This window comes from Amphiprion ocellaris, chromosome 11, assembly GCF_022539595.1.
Source record: "Amphiprion ocellaris isolate individual 3 ecotype Okinawa chromosome 11, ASM2253959v1, whole genome shotgun sequence".
Classification (NCBI taxonomy): Eukaryota; Metazoa; Chordata; class Actinopteri; family Pomacentridae; genus Amphiprion; species Amphiprion ocellaris.
The window spans coordinates 32,782,148-32,803,517 of record NC_072776.1 but is presented as its reverse complement, the minus strand read 5'-3'; positions in this window follow the sequence as shown (position 1 = coordinate 32,803,517).

Sequence of the window (21,370 nt, the reverse complement as noted above, 5' to 3'; positions counted from 1 at the left end):
GATGTAAGTAGATTATTGCCTTTGTTTAGTCACAGGACGGAGCGGCACAAGTTACTGTAGTTTTCATATCTGCAGATGTTCGCTGCTCGAGATTTCAAAGAGGATAGAAGTGACGTCCCTCGATTCGTGGTGAGAACTTATGGAAGTACCCTTGTACACGCTCAGGTTGAGGGAAATGTAGTTTGGACACGAACACATCAGCTGGATCCACGACTCATCTTATGGGTGAAAACAATCAGATCTGATCATGACTGACTCCCCCTGACCACTCAGTGATCATTAGGACTAAACCAATGTGATTATTAAATGTCTATGCATCTTATCTAGTTTACTACAACCTTTTTCTTACTACCTTTAAAAATCACTTTAAATCCCTGTGCCTTGAAATGTGTAAATACTATACATTGACTTCAATACATTTAATATTTCTATAGATTTTAAATTAGAAGTGTTTTGTTTTTGGTATTGTAGATCTCATTTTAAAAGTATATATTAACCTTTAATGCTAATCTGGTTACTAACCTGCCTGTTTTGTATTTTTGTTGTTGTATGCAAGCTGCTGAATACTTGAATTCCCCTTGGATCTATCCATCCATCCATGAGGAAGACTATCTAAGGAAGACCTCTGACCCCAGGATGTGTGAATGGAGGAACAGTCTGTTATATGAAAAGGTTTCTTCCACTTGGATAAAGACATCCTTTGGTTAAAAACAGAACCGACATGCTTCTCAGTCTAAAACTGAGGGATTGTTGGTGTCCAGATTTAATCTAATAACGTGTGTTCATAATTTTCTCCTTAAAGAAACAGTCATTCAAAAAACAAGTTTTTTCCAAATGATTTCCTTGCCTAAACAGACCAGACTTTTCGGAAGAAACTCTTTAAAAAAAAATAAAAATAAATAAAATTAAAAAAAAAAAAAAAAAAAAAAACGTTTCAGATGTTTGGGTAAAACATTCTGCTGTCTGGTTGCTATCACTTGTTTGAACCCCTCCTTCCATTTAAGAAAAATTATGTCCTACAGAAACATACGATGATAGTAGAAACAATCGTTTACTTCCAGATTTGTGGCAGCAGCTCGTGTTTTTTTCCCCATCAGGTTTTGACTTGACAATGCATCCCAGTACGTAGTCATATCCAAGTCAAAGAAGTGTTTTTCCCAGTTCAGTGTGGAAGAACTCTGATCCCAGGATGTTTTGATGAACTGGAAGCCATTTCCCAACACCAGCTCAACCTTTAGAACTATTGTCACTGAATGGGAGCAAATCTGTACGGCCTTCAACCAAACTCTGGTAGCAACTCAAAGGATTCTGTGCTTCTTTTTGACAAATAGAAACTCATGTATCGTCCTTAAAAACAGATTCCTGAGGTTCCCCAGATGGAAGAACGGTCTCTTGATATCAAAATTGTTCTTCCACCTGGATAAGACGTAAATAAGTTAACATGCTCCTTAATCAGAAATCCAAAGGAACCGAGGGATTGTTGGTAACGTATGTTAATCATTGTTTTCAGTCACTGGTTTTTCCTTCTTTAACAAACTTTCCACCACAAACTTGAGTGAGAAAACCTGTTTACAAGTTGTCGCTTCAGATGTTTATGGTGTCTGGTGTGAGCTGTGAACCGTCCCACTGAGTGTAGACACGATCTGGACGCTCGGTATCCGGACACTGATGTTGGCAGAAGTCTTCCTGGCAGACGAGTCTCTGAGATCACTGACGGATCTCCACTGATGCTGTCAGCGCATCGAGATCCGTCACTTTCACACCACATCCACACTTTCTCAGACACCCCGACACAATTCTGGGAGGCCTTTCAGCAGCTCGGTCGCTCAGATACTCCGGATGGATGGTCCGTTTCACCGTGCAGTAGAAGAACAGCGCTGTCTTTATGTCAAATCTCTGGACAGAGGTGCAAAGACCAACTGAAATCAAGGAAAGAGACTCCTAATGAGGAAATTTAAGGTTTCCAACAGCTCACATGCTACATTTAAGCGAAAAAAAATGAGGAAAATAAGATGCCAAACATGCAAATCAAGCTGCTAGAAGAAACAAGATGCAAAATCCTGCTGGTATTTTATAATGAAGAGCATCAAAAAGTCTAAATACAGCGTAATTTATTTCAGACAGCAGAATCTATGTTTGCCCATTGAGAATTTCTTCAGAAAATGTTTTTAGTTCTTGTTATAGGTTCCCTATTTAAATGAATGGGAAGTCAAGGGGACGACTGCCAAAACCATCCGTCTTTGGAACCCTGTAGCTCAGATTGTACTGGTCACAAGCCTTTGAATGTTATTCCTCTAAATCCATGTTTTGGTATCTTTTAACATTTTTACGCAGTTGCAGTTTAAGTTAGACAAAGTTCTTTCAGTTGAAATGGGAAATATGCTGGCTTTTCAAAATAAAATGTACCTCATAAGTATAAGTTTTGCAGGACATATTAACTGACAGAAGCTGCTGAATTTTGTCAGAAATGTTTTTAATCTTGAAGTTTTTAGCTGAAATTTAGCCATAAGTTCCAGTATATTTCCAACATTTCAGTGTCGATGCACAGATCTGAGTGTTTCCTGTGTTTTTACGGCTGTAGTTTTTTACTAAGGATCTCCGTCCTCTCTACTGTCGTAGGGTGTGATGGAGTTTCAGCGAGCTGTATGGTTTTGCTCTCCTGGCAGCTGTAAAGGTGAGTGTTAGATATTTATATCTGGCCGTGGTGTCGAGGCCCTGCAGTTGGCCGGGGTTTGGGTTACCGGGGGCTTAAAGTGTAAGTTAATAGAAAGTGCACGGTGGCACTGAGATGAGCTGACGCCGTGCACTTTTCTATTTTCACTGCAGCTAAAAACCCCGTCGGTCGCTGCGTCCGACGGGGTTTTGGCCCTGATGCCGTTAGCAGATGCAGCCTGCTAACTGCAGTGGAGGGAATTGGACTTTCTCCATATACTGAGCTATAAATATCCCTCTGACGTTTATTGTGCTCTCCAGGGTTCAGGTGCTAAAGCGCTTGGATCTGATTCCATCCTTTTTGTCTTTATTCATTGTTGTCTGAGTCCGGTCGCTCCTGAGGCTGGTGTTGTGGGAACCAGAGAGGGCAGAAAATGGAGGGAAAAATCTAAATTAAAATGCTGCTGTCCTTCTAACATCACTGCAACAGTTAAAATCCAACTTTTTAAACACAAAAAACTGATCTCTTCCTCTTCGAGATGGAAAAAAAGATGTTTTTGATTTGGTAAATGACACTGAATGTAATATAACTTTGTTTATTTAGAAAGAAATCAAATCTTCTTGTTAGAAACAGACACATTTACATGAGATAACTCAAAAAAGCAACTTGGAAAATACTGAAAACAACACCAATATTTCTAAAATAACCAAATTAGTCAAATTATGATGCATTTTTCAAATGTTATGACTGTCCTGTGAAATCTGTGTATTTCAAAGACGAATTATTGCTCTTTTTCTCTTACAAATGGAAAAATGGGTCATTTTTGCAACAAAGCAGCCTTCTTTAGTTTAGTACATGCAATTTTTTTTTCTATTTACTAATTTTTGGAGACACAACGATGGAAAAAAGAATGTAGAATTAAAATAATCAGAAAGACCTGGTCCATTCATAGCCAGTCTAAAAAAGTTCTTACATGAGTTTTATGAACAAACCTGAAAAATAAACTCTTTAAAGTTAGAAACTATACAAGAAAAGCAACTTACCATCAACAGCGAGATGAAAAAATCCTATTTTCTGTATGTTTTTAGCAATTAAATGTTCTATAAATCAGGCTGTGAATGATTTATGAGCAAATCTGAACACAGATGAAAATAAAACTGTAAAGTTTGGAGATTTCTGGATCATAGTAGGAGGAAAAATGTCCCAAAACATCCAAAAATATAATAAAAATATACAAATATATGAATGAAATGTCATAAAAATCTCCACAAATACAAATAAAATAGCAAGTTTATTGTATAAAATTCTTGAAAATTCATAAATATCAGAAAATGGTTAATCAAATATTTTTAAAGATATTGAAAAAATGTTGGAAAAATTATAAAATTGCCAGAGTAGGAAAAAATACTCTGTCAAAACCAGCTTTCAAGAAGTGTTTGGTAAAATTTCATATTTAATCAACAGAAATTAGCAAGACATCAGAAAATAGTGTCAACAAGCAGAGAAAAATCCCCTCTGCTTAAATAATTTGTGTTTCCAGTTGATTAAAACCATCCATTTGGTAATGAAAGACCAGTTTCCTGTGATATTATGTCCAGTTTTTGGTTGCACAGTGGTCATTTTCCTACCAAACAAGGTTTAATATCTATATTCTGCAACTAGAATGCAGCTTCAGTTACATTTTAAAGAAGATTGTGATGCAGCAGGAAAAGATTCCGGCTTAAATGAGCCACAAAGTCCATTTTGCGACCATTTTTCTTGGATTTAAGCTTTTGCTTTTGGTTTTTACTGGTTGTTTGGTTACATTTAGGCACCAAATCTACATGGTTTTGGGTAAAATACGACCATTTCACAACATGTCCAATGCTTTTATTCCATTTTCTGCATCTAATCCAAGATTGTTTTGCTAGAAATTGATTTATGATTCCTCTAAATGTACTTGAGAATGTTGCATGTTAAAGTCGTTTTTGGGAAACAGGGCAGTAAGAAGACGAGTTTTCAGTAATATCCGACTAAAATTAGCACAATGTGGATAATATATGATCAGTTTTCTTCTTTGTACGCCTTTATTGGTCCAATAGTGTGTGGTTGTGAATATTGTCTGACATAAGTACTCTTTAGATCATATTTGGAGTCAGATTTTTCAATAAAGCACATTTAAATTGGACCAAAGTGCTGTACAATTAGAAACAGAAACACATAAGACATAAACCCAATGACTAAAAGACAAATCTGAGGTAAAAGCACTCAAAAAATGTGAAAAATAAGAGCTATAGTACAGTAAAAAAAATGAGGTCAGGAGGTTAAACTCTACTTGGATGGAAGCTAAAGAGAGAATTAGTTGGAGTGAACCACTATATTTAGCTAATGTTTTTCTTGCATATAAAGTGAAACAATCACTAAAATAAAGCAAATGCATGGCATACATGCTGCAGTAGACCTAAATGAAATGTTTTCTGAGGTTTGTTAGTCTTCTAAAACCAACAGAAATCACTGTTAATATCAAATAAACCTATTCTAAGATGTTCTACTCCTTTACATTTGTTCTCTAGATCAAAATTAAACTTATTGTAATGAAATAATTTCAATATTTTCTATTAAAGTTGATCATTTCTTTTATTCTCTTCATGCATCAGACAAAATAACCTCCAAGAATTCAGCTAAGTTCTGCTCTTTAATGTTTATTCTAAGCGTTGCTGGGGTTGTTGTGTTGATTTTTCACACAGGTGCAGAGAAGAACGTTAAAAAGTGGAGCTGAAGTGACACTTTAGACTCGTTGAACTCCATCCGTCCATCTGCTGCTCCGACTGATTAAACATCACGATCTGCAGCAGGAATTTTAATGCAGAATAGATGCTGACGGAGCGACTGGTGGCCCAAAATAGATGAGCTGAGATTACGTCTGTTAGCATCCAGAGCTGCCCTGAGGCCTAATTAAGTTACGATTAAACGGACTCTCTGCTATCGGAAACCTTTAGATTCCAAGTTATCAGAGCTGATTGCAGTTTATAGTTTTTAGATTTAGTTTGAAGAAGTTTGTTTGTTTGCTGCAGCAGCATCAGGACAGACGTCATGACTCCAACAGATAATTTAACGTGGCTAACGTTACCGCTAATCCCCCCTGAAAATGAGATTAAGGCGTCTGCTAACGTTTCACTCGGTACGCACATATTCACTATAGGTTCTCCTCCCAGAATACCCTCCGTGGATCGCTCCCGAGCTGAATGTGACTTCTGGCTGTGAGGGAGACATTCTATACGAGGAACCGACGGCTCTGAGATCAAGCCAGCGTCACTTAGTGTGTGTTTGTGTGTGTTTTCACTGACTAGTGCAACTCTTGTGTGAGTGTTTGTGTGGCACTTTTCCATTGGGATGAAACAGAAACAGCAGATTTTATTGCAACTTTCAGCTCTTCACAAGTCCTTTTTACACACTTGTGGCAACATAAACCAATATTTTAGTTAAATTCTTCTGGTTTAAGGTCAGATCGGACATAGAAACGTGACCTGAGGGTGAACTATGCAGCAGGTTTGACGTCCAGACTTTCTTTGTGTAAATCAGCTCGACAAAAACTAAAGCCTCAATCAGAGTTAACGGGTATAATGAAGGTGGTAATCAACTTTCTTTGTCAGTTCAGACTTTCTGCTTCAAACTCCGTGTACGTTCACATAAAAGGAGGAATTTAATGCGACATTTTGGACAAATGTGAAGAAGTTTTACCCCATTTTGAACAACTTTTTTTTTAGTCATTTCAACAATTTTTATTAATTTTACACAATTTGTGAGTATTGTGTACTCACAAAGAGTCCTGCTCAGATGGAGGTTCCTCTTCCAGCCTGCAGATGTTCTGAATTAGCTCCCTTTAGGCTGGAGGTTCCCTGGAGACGAGGCCTGCAGGGTTTGTGTGGTCCCAACCTTCCTCCTCTCAACCTCTACTCAGATGTCACTGCTTTCCTTCTCTTTAGTTCCTCTTATCTGCAGTCCTTCCTTTTTTATTCCTTCGTGTTTTTATCCAGACACGACAGACATCTTGACAGACTTTTGAAAGTAGAAATCTGAGAGCAGAACTTCAAAAAAAAAACTCCAGAAAAAGAAGGAAAAGTCCCTCATTTCTGAAAGAGAAGCTGCTTTGCTGACAGACTTGTAGCTGTGAAGAGGAATGTGAGCGTCGGCTGCACGTGTCGACCACCTGTTCTCTGAAACCACCTGAAATCAGACTTTTCTACAAGACGTCTCAGTCAGCAGAGCAGTGAAACTCAATCTGAGGCGTCGGACGTCCCTCCAGACTGGGATCATCACGGTTCTGATTGGAGAGGATACAAAAAAACAACCAAAAAAACCCCAAAGATGACGTGATACAGAAGCAGTTTTTTAATCTTTATGCAGCATCTCCTTTCTTAGTCATAAAACTGTGTTTTTTCTTGTAAATGTTGAAGTTTCTGCAGCTTTCAGAGCCACAGAACAGTAAATGTTAATGTTCTGATCACATGTATAATTAATATTATTGTGGATAGTTTGCTTTTTATTTGACTGGTATTTTTAAGATGAGATAATCCTTTATCAGTCCAACAGCACAGAAATCTGCAGCAGCGAAACGGAAAGTGCAAAAAAATGTAGGAACATCTTTAGTAAAATCAAAAATAAACAAGACATATACATAAATACTGTTATTATGAAGATGATTACATATGTAGAAATTCAGATATTGCACAGGTTTAATCTACATGTAGAAAAACTTTGATGTTGAACTTGATTTGTCTATTAGTAGAAAATATAATACGTAATAAAAATACTATGGCACAGATTGTTGTGTATACAGAAATAAATATATATACATTTTTAAATGTACAAAATATTAGTTATGCACAGCTTGAATGTGTTGATAGGGGCAAAATGAGATTTTTTAAAATTATAGGTGAGGGAAAAAAGTATATTGGAATTAGCCGTGTTTTTTTTAAACTGTATTATTATTATTATTATTATTATTATTATTATTATTATTATTATTATTATTATTATTATTATTATTATTATTATTATTATCATTATTATTAACGTTTGAAAAATATTCTTTAAAATATTCCCCATATATAATCTTATAAAATGATTTTTATTATTTTATTATTATTGATATTATCATTGTTATCTTCATCATCATTTTCTTCTTTTTCTTCTTCTTCTTATCATTTTTAAAATATTCTTTCAAATTTTCTTCATATATAATCTTATATAGAAAACTATATTAATAATAATAATGTTACTATTATTTTATTTTGTATTATTTTAAAACCATTTTAAAAATATTCTTTATATATAATCTCATATATAGAATCATTATTATTATTATTATTATTATTATTATTAATAATAATAATAATAATAATAATAATAATAATAATAATAATAATGTATATTAACCAGAAACTTTTTAAATCTACAAAATTTTATCCAAATCTTTAGATCCAACTAACCTAAAGTGGTTCATTCTGTGCAAAAACAGTCGTAAATATTAGTTCTTATTCAGCATGTACAAGTGATTGAAGAGAATTTAATGCATGGAGTTTATTTTTTATTATTTTAAAACCATTTTTAAAATATTCTTTATATATAATCTCATATATAGAATTATTATTATTGTTAATAATAATAATAATAATAATAATAATAATAATAATAATAATAATAATAATAATAATAATAGTGATAATAATAACAGCAATAATAATAATAATAATAATAATAATAATAATGTATATTAACCAGAGATTTTTTAAATCTAGTTCTTATTCGGCATATATAAGTGATTGAAGAGAATTTAATGCATGGAGTTTATTTTTTATTATTATCTAACCTGTTCTAGGAGCTCTACAAACTAAACCCAGAAAAACTGATGCTGCTGTAAAGATAAAGAGGTGGCATCCATTTCTTACATTCTGACCACTTTGTATGACGCTAAATCCTGGAATTATTCCTGAAAGCTTCTGCTTGAAGTGACTAAACAGTTTACACAGAGGGTATTTATTCAACATGTAATTCCTGTCAGGATATTTCTCTCCTTCCAGCAGCTGTCAGGGTTTTATTCACCCTGGTTTACCCTGAAAATGGAAAAGTATGTTGTGTAACTGCTGTTTTGCCAAACTGAACCACGAAACTAAAAGTGAGCAACAAGTGAAAAGAAGAATCCTGGCTGCTGGTCTCCTGGATGAACTTCCTGTTGCTGGCAGACAAGTTAAAATCTGTTAAAACGAACTTTGCATGAGTTTTGAAACATATTCGGCATCTTTTTTTGGTGGAAATAAGACCTTTTTGGTAACAGTCACATTTACATAAGATCTCTGATAAAGACAACTTTAAAAATACAGAAAACAAAATATCTCAAAAACAACAAAATGAGTAAAATTATGACGCCATATTTAGGATGACAAAACGGGGCTCTCTCCTCTCACAATTGAAAAAAAATTATTTTGCACAAAAACACATCTATGTTTAGCTTGATGCATGCAAGGTTTTTATTTTTTATCTGCTAATAACTTTTGACTGTAATTAAAGACACAAACATGGAAAAATACAAGCTTAGAAACATTAGAACAGCTTTGAGTGATGAGTTTTGACCTCATCCCACGAGTTGACATCTGAACTCTGCAAAGCAACATCTGGATAAAACAGAGTCATTTTGTAAGTTTAAACTGAGCTCTTAGACAAAACATGAGCAGCTTTGGATGAAAACAACACCTTACCAGCTGTTTAATATGGTGGGTAGAACGGATTCTGCTAAATATCTAGAGATTCTAGATGCAAATATCACACAGGAAGTGGAGAAAATGAAGATAAAATTCAAAATGTACCATTAATTACTTCAAGAAATACAAGTTTGAGGTATTGGAGTGACTGTAACGGGCACCAGAAGTGAACAAAATTGGACACAAATGCACAAAAAAGCGACTAAAATGATCTCTTAAAAATTGAAATCAAAAATATAAAGATCTATATCATCTGTAAACAGGTATTGCTCATTAAAACAGTGATAAATTGAAGCTAAAATACTGCTAAAGTTCACCCAGGAGTGCTGTGTTGATGCATTATGGGTAAAAAACCCAGAACAATCCATCAAAGCAGCAGTCAGAGCTGCAGAACAAAGCCGAGTCTATTTAAATGAGCTGTTTTTACGGCTGCAGCTAAATTCCTCAAGAGTCAATCTGAGGTCGTGACTGAGTCGTTTTTTTTTTCTGATTTCATGTTGTAGGTTAAAGAATGTCGTGTTAACAAGCCCCGAGCTGATTCCACCAGCCGCCTCCATCCCTCAGCTCCAGTCAATGCACTTTACAGACCCACAAAACCTCATCTGGGTGTGTGTGTGTGGTGCACATTTACTGGTTTTACTGGTGTGAGAAGTCCTTCTATGAAAACGTTCCACCTTGTCCACATGTGAGAAGTCAGATGTCAGTGTTCTGACTCTAGGTTTGGTGAAAAATCTTCATTTTCTCTCTCATCTGGAGTTTGAAATGCTCACAAATAGGAAATCTGTGCAGTCTAAAAGGCACAACATCATGAAACAGGCTAAAAACATTAGCCGCACTGCTAACTTGCAGAGAGTTAACCCTACTGTTGTCATAGTGTTTGACGTCCAAATCAGTATCAGTCAACTGCATTATTTTTAAAAATTATATATGTATTGCATATCCCAAATATACCATGAAATAAGAAATAATAATCCAACATTTATCACCTTTGATCAGTACTAAGTGTGCTGAAGCATAAGCATTGAAACCCCAATACTGCTGGTGCTCCTAATAGATTCTTTCACCTAATTTGTCTCACAGCTTTGAGAGAAAACATATAAATTATGTATCAAAACCTGCAGCTCGATCAGGAATAGTGTGCTGCGATTCTAGGCAGCAGTTCGTGGTAAGATTTTTAGAAAACGGTGTAAAAAACTGCACTAAAATCCTCATTGGAATGAATGGAAAGTGGGCCAAAACCTCCTGTCTTAGGAACCCTGTAGCTCTGACATATTTTACATTAGAAACTTCATTTAAAGCTTAAACGGCTCACAGAGCTTTAAATATTATTCAACTTTTGATATCTTTTACAGTTTTGATGTCATCTAGTGTTCACATGTCACTGACAGTGACATGTGACCACGTAACATATAACATTATAAGTTACAGCTACCAGCAAGATGCATCGTCTGCTTTTTGTGTCTTTTTTATTTTAAATGAAGTCATAATTTCCAAAACAACCTTCATGCTGCATTACAGGAGAGTTGAAAGTAACAATTGGGACCACAAAGTCATTAGAAAAATGTTTGCTGAGGCAACAAATCAAATGAGAAGTAGCCTTATTTAGGCAATCCAACCTATTTGTGCAACCAGATGAGTCGCCCCCTGCTGGCTGTTAGAAACAAATGCAGGTTTGTCCAAATCCAGTCTTTAAATACAGACTAAAACACATAGAAACAGAAATAAAAAAAGAAAAGAAAAAAAGAAAAACATTTTCTTTTTCATGTTATGGTAAAATGGTATTTCAGACTGACCGTCCCTGTTAAATAAACCAATAGTGATCGTAAACAGCTGAAACTGAAAATAAAACACTGTTCTCCCATTGTCTTCTGCAATATTAACTGCCGAAATTTATGGAAAATGTGCCTCAAAGAAACACCAAACTGAGATTCACACTAAAACACAAATTAATTTAAGGAAAGTGAACACTTTAGTGGCATATTTCAATGTGCAGACGTTACGTTTTCTCATCAAATGTGACTTTTTATGCAACCCGGTTAAAGAAAAGTCTCAACAAGTCTAATCTTATCGGTCCACATGTAGTATTTGAAGAAGGCTGCAACCCCTGAAGAAGTTAGAATACTTCACTAGTACTTCCTTGTAGTTATTGACTGAAGCTACACATTTACATAATACTGCATGTATGTACGTTTTTCCTACTTTAAGCCTTTACTACTTTACAATGTCTTTAAAAGTTTTCACAGATAAACTTGCACACACTATTTTTCTTCCACATTTCTTACTGCACTTTAAAACACATTTTTAGAGTTTTGTGAATGCACTGATAGGGTCTGCTGTTTAATTTCTGAAGAAATTCTGTTTCATTCTGTTCATTTTCATGATAAATTCTTTCATATATCATTGCTGTAGTAAAGAACTTTTCCACCACTGTCTGTATAAGCAAATGATTTATCTTTTTCCTCATTTAATCATAAATTTCCTGGTTTTATAGTGGTCCTCGAGGCCTGTAGTGTGATTGACGTCCGTCTAAATGGAGCCTAATATAAACCTAAGAGTGACTCATCCTCTGTGGCGTTAAAATAAAGCAAAGGCCTTATAAATAGAAGAGAGATGCGACTATTTATTGGCGTGTTCTTGCAGCATGAGCTCAGATTTCAGGTGTTTATGCGAAGACAAGGCTTCACTTCGAGACTAAACTTGGCTGTGGTTTCTACATGTGTGGTTTAATCTGGTTTGTGGGGCTTCAACATGTGTAGCTGCTTTTATGGGCAGACGTGAATGATCGTTGTCAAGAATGATCGGTCCATGTCTGCTGGTGATCCGGGGTCAGCGGCCGGTCGTCTCCTCTAGAAGGAATCTGCATCTGAAGCTCCAAGGTCAGGACTGATGTTTTTCTCTCCGCTCGTGTCCCAGAGGCGGTGCAGAGATTAAGTCGTCATATTTCACCTGTCAGACCCCAAACGGACCAGAGAGAACCGGCTGAAGACGACAGAAGGTCTCCTGAGGTCGCAGAAAGAAAAGGGATGAGTGAAGGTGGAGGCAGAACAACGTTAATACTTTTATTTAACGGTGCGTCCACCGACCAGGCATCCTGATGATTAATCGGCTTCCTGCTTGTTAACGCCTGCTCCTGTTAACACCTCGGTCGGATGTGTGTGAGCAGCTTAAACACCTGGAACTGAACCTCTGGGAAACTTTCAAGGGCAAATTTTCAACATTTGCGATCTCAGTAGCCTCTCTGATGCTGATTTATTGATTAAAATTGAAGAGTCTGTTGAGTAAAACCATGACTTCACTGCATTTTATGCCAATAAAAATCAAGTTCTCTGTAAAGAAACAAACTAACTAAAATTAGACCATTTATCAAAGCTAGAAACTGTAAAAACTGACAAAAATCATCAGATTTTTAAATTTCCGACAGTCCTTGAACTAATATTTGATGTTAGTTCTGATGTAACATGTTTGTGTTTGTTTTGTAATATTTTGGATCAGTTAAAACTGTTTTACCTGATTTGGAATTTTTAAAAAGTGTATCTTGGCAGCATATATGTATATATATGATATTTTAGCATTTTATTTTTTTGATCTCATTTATTCTATTTTTTTTTGGTATTTTATTTTATGGCTTTTGTGCAGTTATAAAAGTCTGATATTTGCCATCTTATGTTGTACTTTTGTGCAAAGTTAACTAATGTTTAAAGCTTTATTTCATCAAAATGACCTTTATTTTACATTTCTCATTAACACAAAAACTGTCAGTATTTTAAAGATTTTTTTGCCATTAGTTTTATATTTTCAACATTTTTTAAACAGTGTTTGACTGTGTTTAAATCAAAAAACTAATTCAGCTCTTACAGAAATTCTGTGAATTACAGTTGTTAAATAATTTAGTTTTTACTGTATTTAAAACTGCAAAAAATAAATATTTTACAAATTTTTGCAATGATTTTTAAAAAATTAACAGTTTTTTGAACATTTTTTTGTTTGCTGTGTTTTAATCAGAAAATTATTACTTTTACAGACCCTTTGCGGACCCTCAGAAATTCTGTGAATATTAAGAATGAATTTATTATTTTACAGACGTCTAAACTACACATGATAAATATTAGTTTATATGCTGATTGAACAAAAACAAGCTAAAACTGTTCAAAATTTACAAAATTACAGTTTTACTGCATTTAAATCTCCAAGAAAAATTCAGTATTTTACAGATTTTTGTTATTATTCTTTAAATTTTTTAGCATTTTTTTTTACTTTTGTTTATTGTATTTAAATCAAATTTTTTTAAAAAAATTTCAACCAAATTTTTGGGTTGTTTTCTGCATTTTTTAAAAATGTATTTGTTTAAATTTTCATTTTCACCGTGTATTTAGGTGCCCATTGAAGATACAGTCGGTGGTTGAGCTTCCTGACCTCTGTTATCCAAAACTAAACCTCATGTAAGAAAGGAGTGAGTTTGCGCACCGCTTCATTTTTCCTCTTCTTTCCTTAAAGACACCTGAACATGACGTATTAAACCGCCACAGGAAATGAAAGTGGAGGAGCAGAAAGATGGAGGGAACCAGAGAAGGAAGACATAAAACGTGGAGCGGAAGCAGCATTTAAAAGGGAAAAGGAACCTGGTAATAATTCTAGATGTTTCCCGGGGGAATTTAACGACTTCTACAGATACCACTCTCCCTGGCTGCATCCCATTCGCTCTCCCTCACCCCTTCCTCACCCCTCTTCCTCACCCGCTGATGTCAGACCCAGTATTTCACGGCCAGAGGCGGTGATGACACGGACGATTTGGCCGCGAGTTGTGTTCTGGTCGGACACGGTGTTAGGATTACACGCTCCGCTGCAGGTCGACATGCCGACGGCGGAGCTGGTGAGTCTGAGAGCGTTTGAATAACCTCCTCCTAACCGTCCGTCTGCTCGTAAAACGAAGCGACAAAGCTGCTGCAGATCGCTGGAAAACTTCACTTCTGGTCCAAACCTCCCACTCAGGAGAGCCTCAGTCCATCATCTGCCTCTAGTCTGCTCTGCAAGCTGGGAGGGGGGAAGAAAAAAACAGGGCAAAATAACTCTTCTTCTTTTTTTTCTGTGTATTTTTTGACTTTTACAGTCAGTTTGGGTTTCATGCTCGCAGCAGGTGAAGAGCTGAGCAGGTTTGCAGTCACTCCTTCGGCAGGAATCCGGCCTCCGGGCCAAGAAACCGGCAGGAAACCCGGCAGAGATACCTGAGTAGAATATGAATATCTGTGTGACAAGAGATGCTGTGCATCTGGATGGAAAACGAGCCAAAGAATCAGGTGGTTCTTTAGCATTTAGAAGATTCTACTGGACAGTTTTAGCAGCAGGTATCAGTGAAACACAGTGGGGAGTGTAGATAAGATAAGACAGGCCTTTATTAATCCCACAGAGGGGAAATTTGTAGAGTTACAGCAACAAAGAGGAGATAAAAAATACAGAGAGGTGGATCTTCAGACATTGCAGATTCCTCAGGATGTGCAAAATAAGAAAAAATATTGCACAAATTTATATCTATTAAGTTCTCCTAGTGGTGCAACTTTGACAAATTAAGTTTAAAAAAAAATTAATTTCAGCAACATCAAGCCTCAATGTATCATTTACACATTACAACTTCCAGATCACAGACTGTCGACAAAGAAACACAACATTTAGTCACAGGTATCTGGAACTGATCGATGTAAAATTTTATTTTATGATCAAAATGACAAAAGTCAGACAAAAAACAAATAAAACAAGACAAAATATTATGAAAACCACAAATATCCAAAGTATTTGACCCTGTTGACCACAATATGGTAATTCACAGGTTTTGATTATGTGTCCCGTAAATGGTTCCATGATTACTTGTCTCATCGTCGATGATGTGTAAGTTTTGGAAATATTCATTCTGAATTCTTATCCCTGTCAAAAGGAGTTCCACAAGGTTCAATTCTGGGTCCCGTTCTCTTCACAGTTTACATCAATAACATGTCATCCACCACAACAAGCTGTTCTTCCCGTCTTTACGCAGACGACACAACTCTGTTCTGCTTTTCTGATACTGCACAGTGGTCAAAGTTTTTATCAGACTCCTGCAAACAGAGATTAATTTATCATGGCCGTGCCGGACCTTCACCAAGCAATAAAGGGCTCCGGTAGGGTATGATGCAGACATCAGGAGATGGAGTTTCAGCCAAGCTTATAGGTGAGCTGGTGTGCTCAAGAGGCCAAGATGTCATAGGTCTGCATTGCAACCATATGGAGTGAAATCTGAGGCATGAAGGGCTGATTGTCATGCAAAAAAAATCTAAATATGTCATTTTGATACAGTTTTTAAGTGTTTATTCAATACCTGGACTTCAACTTTACGCTGACGACATGATTCTGTGCTGCTTTTTCTGATACTGAACAGTCAGATGTTCAATCTCTACAACAAGCTTCTGAGCAACTATAGAATGAACTGTTCCAATTAAAACTTAAAGGACTAAATACATACTTTTCTCAAGAGACAGAGAGTTTTGGGAAGGCAGGTAAAATATCACCATACTGACTGGGCAAGAAAGAGTCTCTGAAAATAAATATCTGGGCATCTATCTGGACCAAAGACACACATTTAAGAATCACATTGAAACGTTAGTCTGCAAGCTAGGGCAGAAAATTGGATATTTCCACAGAAACTGAGCCACTTTTCCTGTATTTTGCCGACGGGAAATAATCGAAGCAGTGTTCTGTCTGTCATAGATTAAGGAGATATTATCTACCTCCACTCTCAAAGTTTCAGTTTATCTCTCAGTCCTCAGATTCATCACCTGTCACAGTTTCACACTCATCACTGCTCATTGGGTAAAAAAGTTGGCTGGCCACCTGTAGCAGAAAGGCCAGACAGGCGTTGGTTTCTGTTTATACATAACTTCCTTGTTAAATTCACCCCAAAATAACTCCTCAACTCACGAGGGGGCCTACACCTTCTAATACCTGGGACTCCATCCTCCAGAGACCACCGGACGGCGGGGGGCGTGGCCTATCTGACAGATTCTGACAGATTCTGACAGATCTGTCAGACCGGTCACCTGATAAAAAGGACACGTCAGCACACGTCAGATGATGCTCTGACGAAGACTGCAGTTGCAGTTGAAACATGTCAGCTAAGGTAAAACCATCTTATCTTTGATTTGTCAGTGTAAAAGAAATAACATTATCCTATGATAGTCAACGACAAAATGAGCATCATCCAACTGCTTTCAGAAATACTTTTTGCTGAACAGTTTTTGTAATAAGAGATTGAGAAAGTTTGCGACCGAGCCGCTATATTGGTCCGATTCTTCTACCGGATTGAAGGTCTGTCATGTGACCTCCTAGTTGACCACTAGTGACCCGCCCACCAAACAGCTGATATTCAGAAGCAGCGTGTTTCCATGCAAGAAAAAACGTCCCTGTGGACACTAAGCTGGTGTCCGTGTTAACAGCAACATGTTTTACATTGAGGTGATACCGTTGGCTTGAAGTGATGCAGTGATCAGAAAACTCTTTGTTGTACAATTTGCACACAACCAGGCTTTTATCCAAGCTGCCATCAGGAAGATTTTTAAAAGAAAACTTTCCTCCCAACAAGCTCAATGCTGTCTCATCCTGCTTCACTGTTTACCAAACTTTCTTGTGCTGACATCAGTGCTTCCTGTGCTTCTTCTTCACGGCTGCAAAACAGACTTTAGGTTCATTAGCGCCACCTACTGGGCTGGAGTGTTCATCAGTGTTACCAGTAATTAGGGAACTGAGAAAGGTGCAATTAAATGCGTTATTTTTTCTGTAATTAATTAATCAGAATGAACGCGTTAAAATCCCACCTTTAGTTCAAATACAATATGACATGTTGGAGGTTTCTCCTGCAGTTTTTACCAGAGTAATGCATCCAACACCTGGAGGAAAGGTACGGCGATAAAATAAAAGACAAAGACACATCAAGTGGAAATATATTTGTGAAGCATCGCAAAAACATTTAGGTCAAAACTTTATCATAAAGGCAAAAAACTAACTTCTAACTCAACTTCTAGCTGTTTGCTTCCAACCTGATACCAAAGAACACTTTTACTGTTTAATCTCTAAGCTTTCTTTTGTTCCATACATTGACCTCACTAACGGATCAGCATCTACTCCTCATGGTGCTACGAACAAACCGCTTTTTATATTATAATTTCCTCTTAAGGTTTGAAAGCAGTTTATTGTTTGAAATTTGTTAATTTAGCTCAAATTTATGCTCAAATTAAAGTATTTGTTTTAGAAAACAACATATCAGTGTGTTTCATATATCCAACCTTAGGTACTATAAAAATATTGCAAATAGAAGCTGTTATTAATGCATATAAAGTAGTTTTATACAATAAAAACAGTGAGCAGTGGAATGGAAACGAGGCTTTTTATTTCAGATTGTGTCTTGTCCTTGGTTTCTCTGCTCTCTATATACTTTTTATGAGGTTTTCCAACTAAATTTGTCATCTAAAAACACACCTCGAAATTTATTTTCAGAAACTCCTTCAGTGTTGGAGTTATCGATCTTTATCTGGACTAAAGAGTTTATCTTCCAGTTTCCAAACGGCATAAATTCAGTTCAGGAATGTTGTTTTTTTCGAGACAGAGCTGCTGAAAAGTTGTTATTCTTCCACATTTACAACATTTGGCTCATTTGTTACTTATCCAGGACATGAAATAATAAAATAATTGGCATTTTAATACACAATCATATCCAAATAACCCTTGTGGACGTCCGTTTCGTTTGTCTCTGAGAGCTCCCCAGCCGGTCGTCCATCCTGAAGCTGTTGTTCCAGTCGGATCGGGCGTCTAAATAACTCGACACCTTCGCGCCGATTGTCCCGGCGTTAGAGCCTCTGCAGGAGACGGATTCTGTGGACGTGTCACTTCCACAGCGGGATTCATCAGACCTATTACCAAGGTGAATTATCCGGCCTGCAGGAATCGGCCGCCATACTTCATCCACAGGAATCTGGCAATGACAGGCGTCTCCCCGTGGACGAATAAACATGGAGTCCTCACTCAGCACGACGCCCGGCGCTCGCTAGTCTTCACACATCTGCTCACGTCAACATTTAGATATCAGGAGGACATGAGTGATGAGGCTACATGCTAAATTAGCAGTTTGGTCATCGGAGTTCTTCATTCTTGTTTTCCTTTTTAGAGCTGGAAGAGATTCACTATAAATCAGTTATTAAAAACAAATCCTCTCACAGACCTGCAGCATCTTTAATATGTTGTATTTTCAGGACATTTTTATTCTCCTCAGTGGGAACCAGAAACACCTGCAGTGGAGGTTTGTGTCACCAAAACAGAATGAGGAAGGATTTCCTGCTTTCTGCAAGTAAAATGAGATAAATGCTGCTTTTTGAAACTCAAGTCTTTAGTTAGATCTAGTGACGTGACTTTGGCAGCTTGCATTTTGTTAAAAAAAAAAAAAAAAAAAAAATTAAGAAAACCAAATAAATACAAGTAAAATGTGATTAAATGCTACTTTTTGAACCTTAAACCTTTAGTTCGATGGCATGAGGTCACAGTTTGTATATTGTTTGAAGTTAAAACCAAGTAAATGCAAGAAAAATTACATAAATGCTGCAGCTTTTTGAAGACTTTAGATGCAGTGAGTGTCACGGGGAGGTGATGAACCCAGGCAGAGAACACACAGACTCACAGCAGGATCAGGCAGAAATTAATTTTATTTTGCTACAAATTAGGTATGCAAACAGAACTAAGGGGGAGTGAGTGACTGAAACCAAGGACTAAATCAACATGAAACTAAAGCCAGGAAAAACTCTAACTAAGGAACTCACTACGGACTGGAAGTGGGGCAGACAGGCTACTGGAGACCAGTGGTCCAGGTTTTGTTCTCTGCTGGGGTGGATGAGCAGCAGAGAGTGGTTTTAGCAGTCCTGGATATCCAAAGGCTGGGGCAGCGAGGACGGGCTGAGGCAGGCAGGGACGAGACGCCTCCTCCTCCAGAGGTGAACGCTGGTTCAGAGTTTGGTGGTGGACAGGAGTTACAGGGAGCATGACCAGCAGAGACTGCAGGAACAGGAGAAAAAGACTAGCTCTCAGTTGCAGGTGAACACAAACCTAACTGCTTGGAGCTGAAGCAACTATCTGGCAGGGCGTGGAGTGTGGAGCTGGCTTTTATGGAGGGAGATGGAGAACAGGTGTGCTGCATCACGGCTGCCCACAGTTCTGATGACGATGATGATGGGTTATTGCAGGCAGCTGCTGCAGGGAGTGAGTGGAGGACAGGTGAGGAGGAGGAGGAGGAGGAGGAGGAGGAGGAGGAGGAGGAGGAGGTGATCAGGAGGGAGTTGAGGCAGGGACTGAGGAGGGAGCCTTGACAATGAGGTGACTTTGGCAGCTTGCATGTTGTTAAAAACTTTAAGAAAACCAAGTAAATGCAAGTAAAATGAGATAAACTCTGGTTTTTGAACCCATAGGTCTTTAGTTAGATGCAATGAGGTGACTTTGGCAGCTTGCATTCTGTTAAAAGTCGTAAGAAAACCAAGTAAATGCAAGTAAAATCTGATAAATTCTGGTTTTTGAACCCATAGGTCTTTAGTTAGATGCAATGAGGTGACTTTGGCAGCTTGCATTCTGTTAAAAGTCGTAAGAAAACCAAGTAAATGAAGGTAAAATGAGGTAAAAGCTGCTGCTTTATGAATCTCAAGTCTTTAGTTAGATGCAGTTAGGTAATTTATGCCTTAAGAAAACCTGACCAATTAGCCACAGATGATGCTAAATGAGCTCTAACATCTAGCAATGCACAGTTCTTACCAACCTGGCTCTGTAGTGCAATATAGCAACTGTATGATACGTCTGAGATTTCATTTTTCCAACATTATTTATACATTTTTTACATTTTTAAGATGCATTTATTCAACCCCAGCACACTTCAACTTTGTTTTTCTTCCTTCCCAGTTAACTGAAAACAATCCTACAACACTAACATCACCTTCGAGTTCTAATAATATTCTAATCTAATGCTCAAAGAACGTTTTAAAGATATTTATTATTTCCAGTAATGTCCCTTTAGATATCAGCGCTGCTCACGGTTTGTTTGCAGGAGAACATGAGGCTAAATGCTAAACTAGCATAATATGTTGTATTTTCTAGACTTGTTTTATTTTTTATGGAGGTTTGCATCACCAAAACAGACTGAGAAAGAGTTTCCTGCTTTCTGTGAGTAAAATTAGATAAATGCTACTTTTTGAAACTCAAGGCTTTAGTTAGATGCAATGAAGTGACTTTGGCAGCTTGCATTTTGTTAAAAGCCGTAAAAAAACCCTGAAGAATGAGCCAAGGACGATGCTAAATGACACCTGAAATGATATTTTTCCAACTTTAATTTATGACATTATGTCAAACGCAGCAGTGGAAAGTTGCCAAATGCTTCCTGATGACTCAGATTCTCAGCTGATTGAAAATGTTTTATCTGTAAACCTGTTGATCTGTACGTCACTAAAACCACTGAATGAAGCCGTGAATGCATCGTGTTGCCATGGAAACCCAACATGTTCTCAGCTGGAGATGCAGAAAACATAAAGATGTTTTAATGTTTGATTTGCTGCAGCTGATAGATCACTGATCAGAACACTGATTATTCTATTGTTATTTATTACAGAGAATATTCAATCAGTAACATTAATTTCACTTTGATTTGGACAAAAATGACATTTACATCCTACACTATGGGATGGTGTCAGACCCAAATACACTTCAATACAATAAAATGTTTAAATATATGAAGTTTAAAGTTTAACAGCTCTAATGTGCAGCTGTCAGTTATCAATAATCAGCTGCATTGATCAATAAAATCAATATATTAACACACGATTAACAGTTTTCTACCAGCATTCCTGTCCTGCATCATTTACAGCAGCAGAACTTTTTAATTCCTTGTTGTTCTACATTAAAACAACCTGTTGACTTTTTATAAGATTGA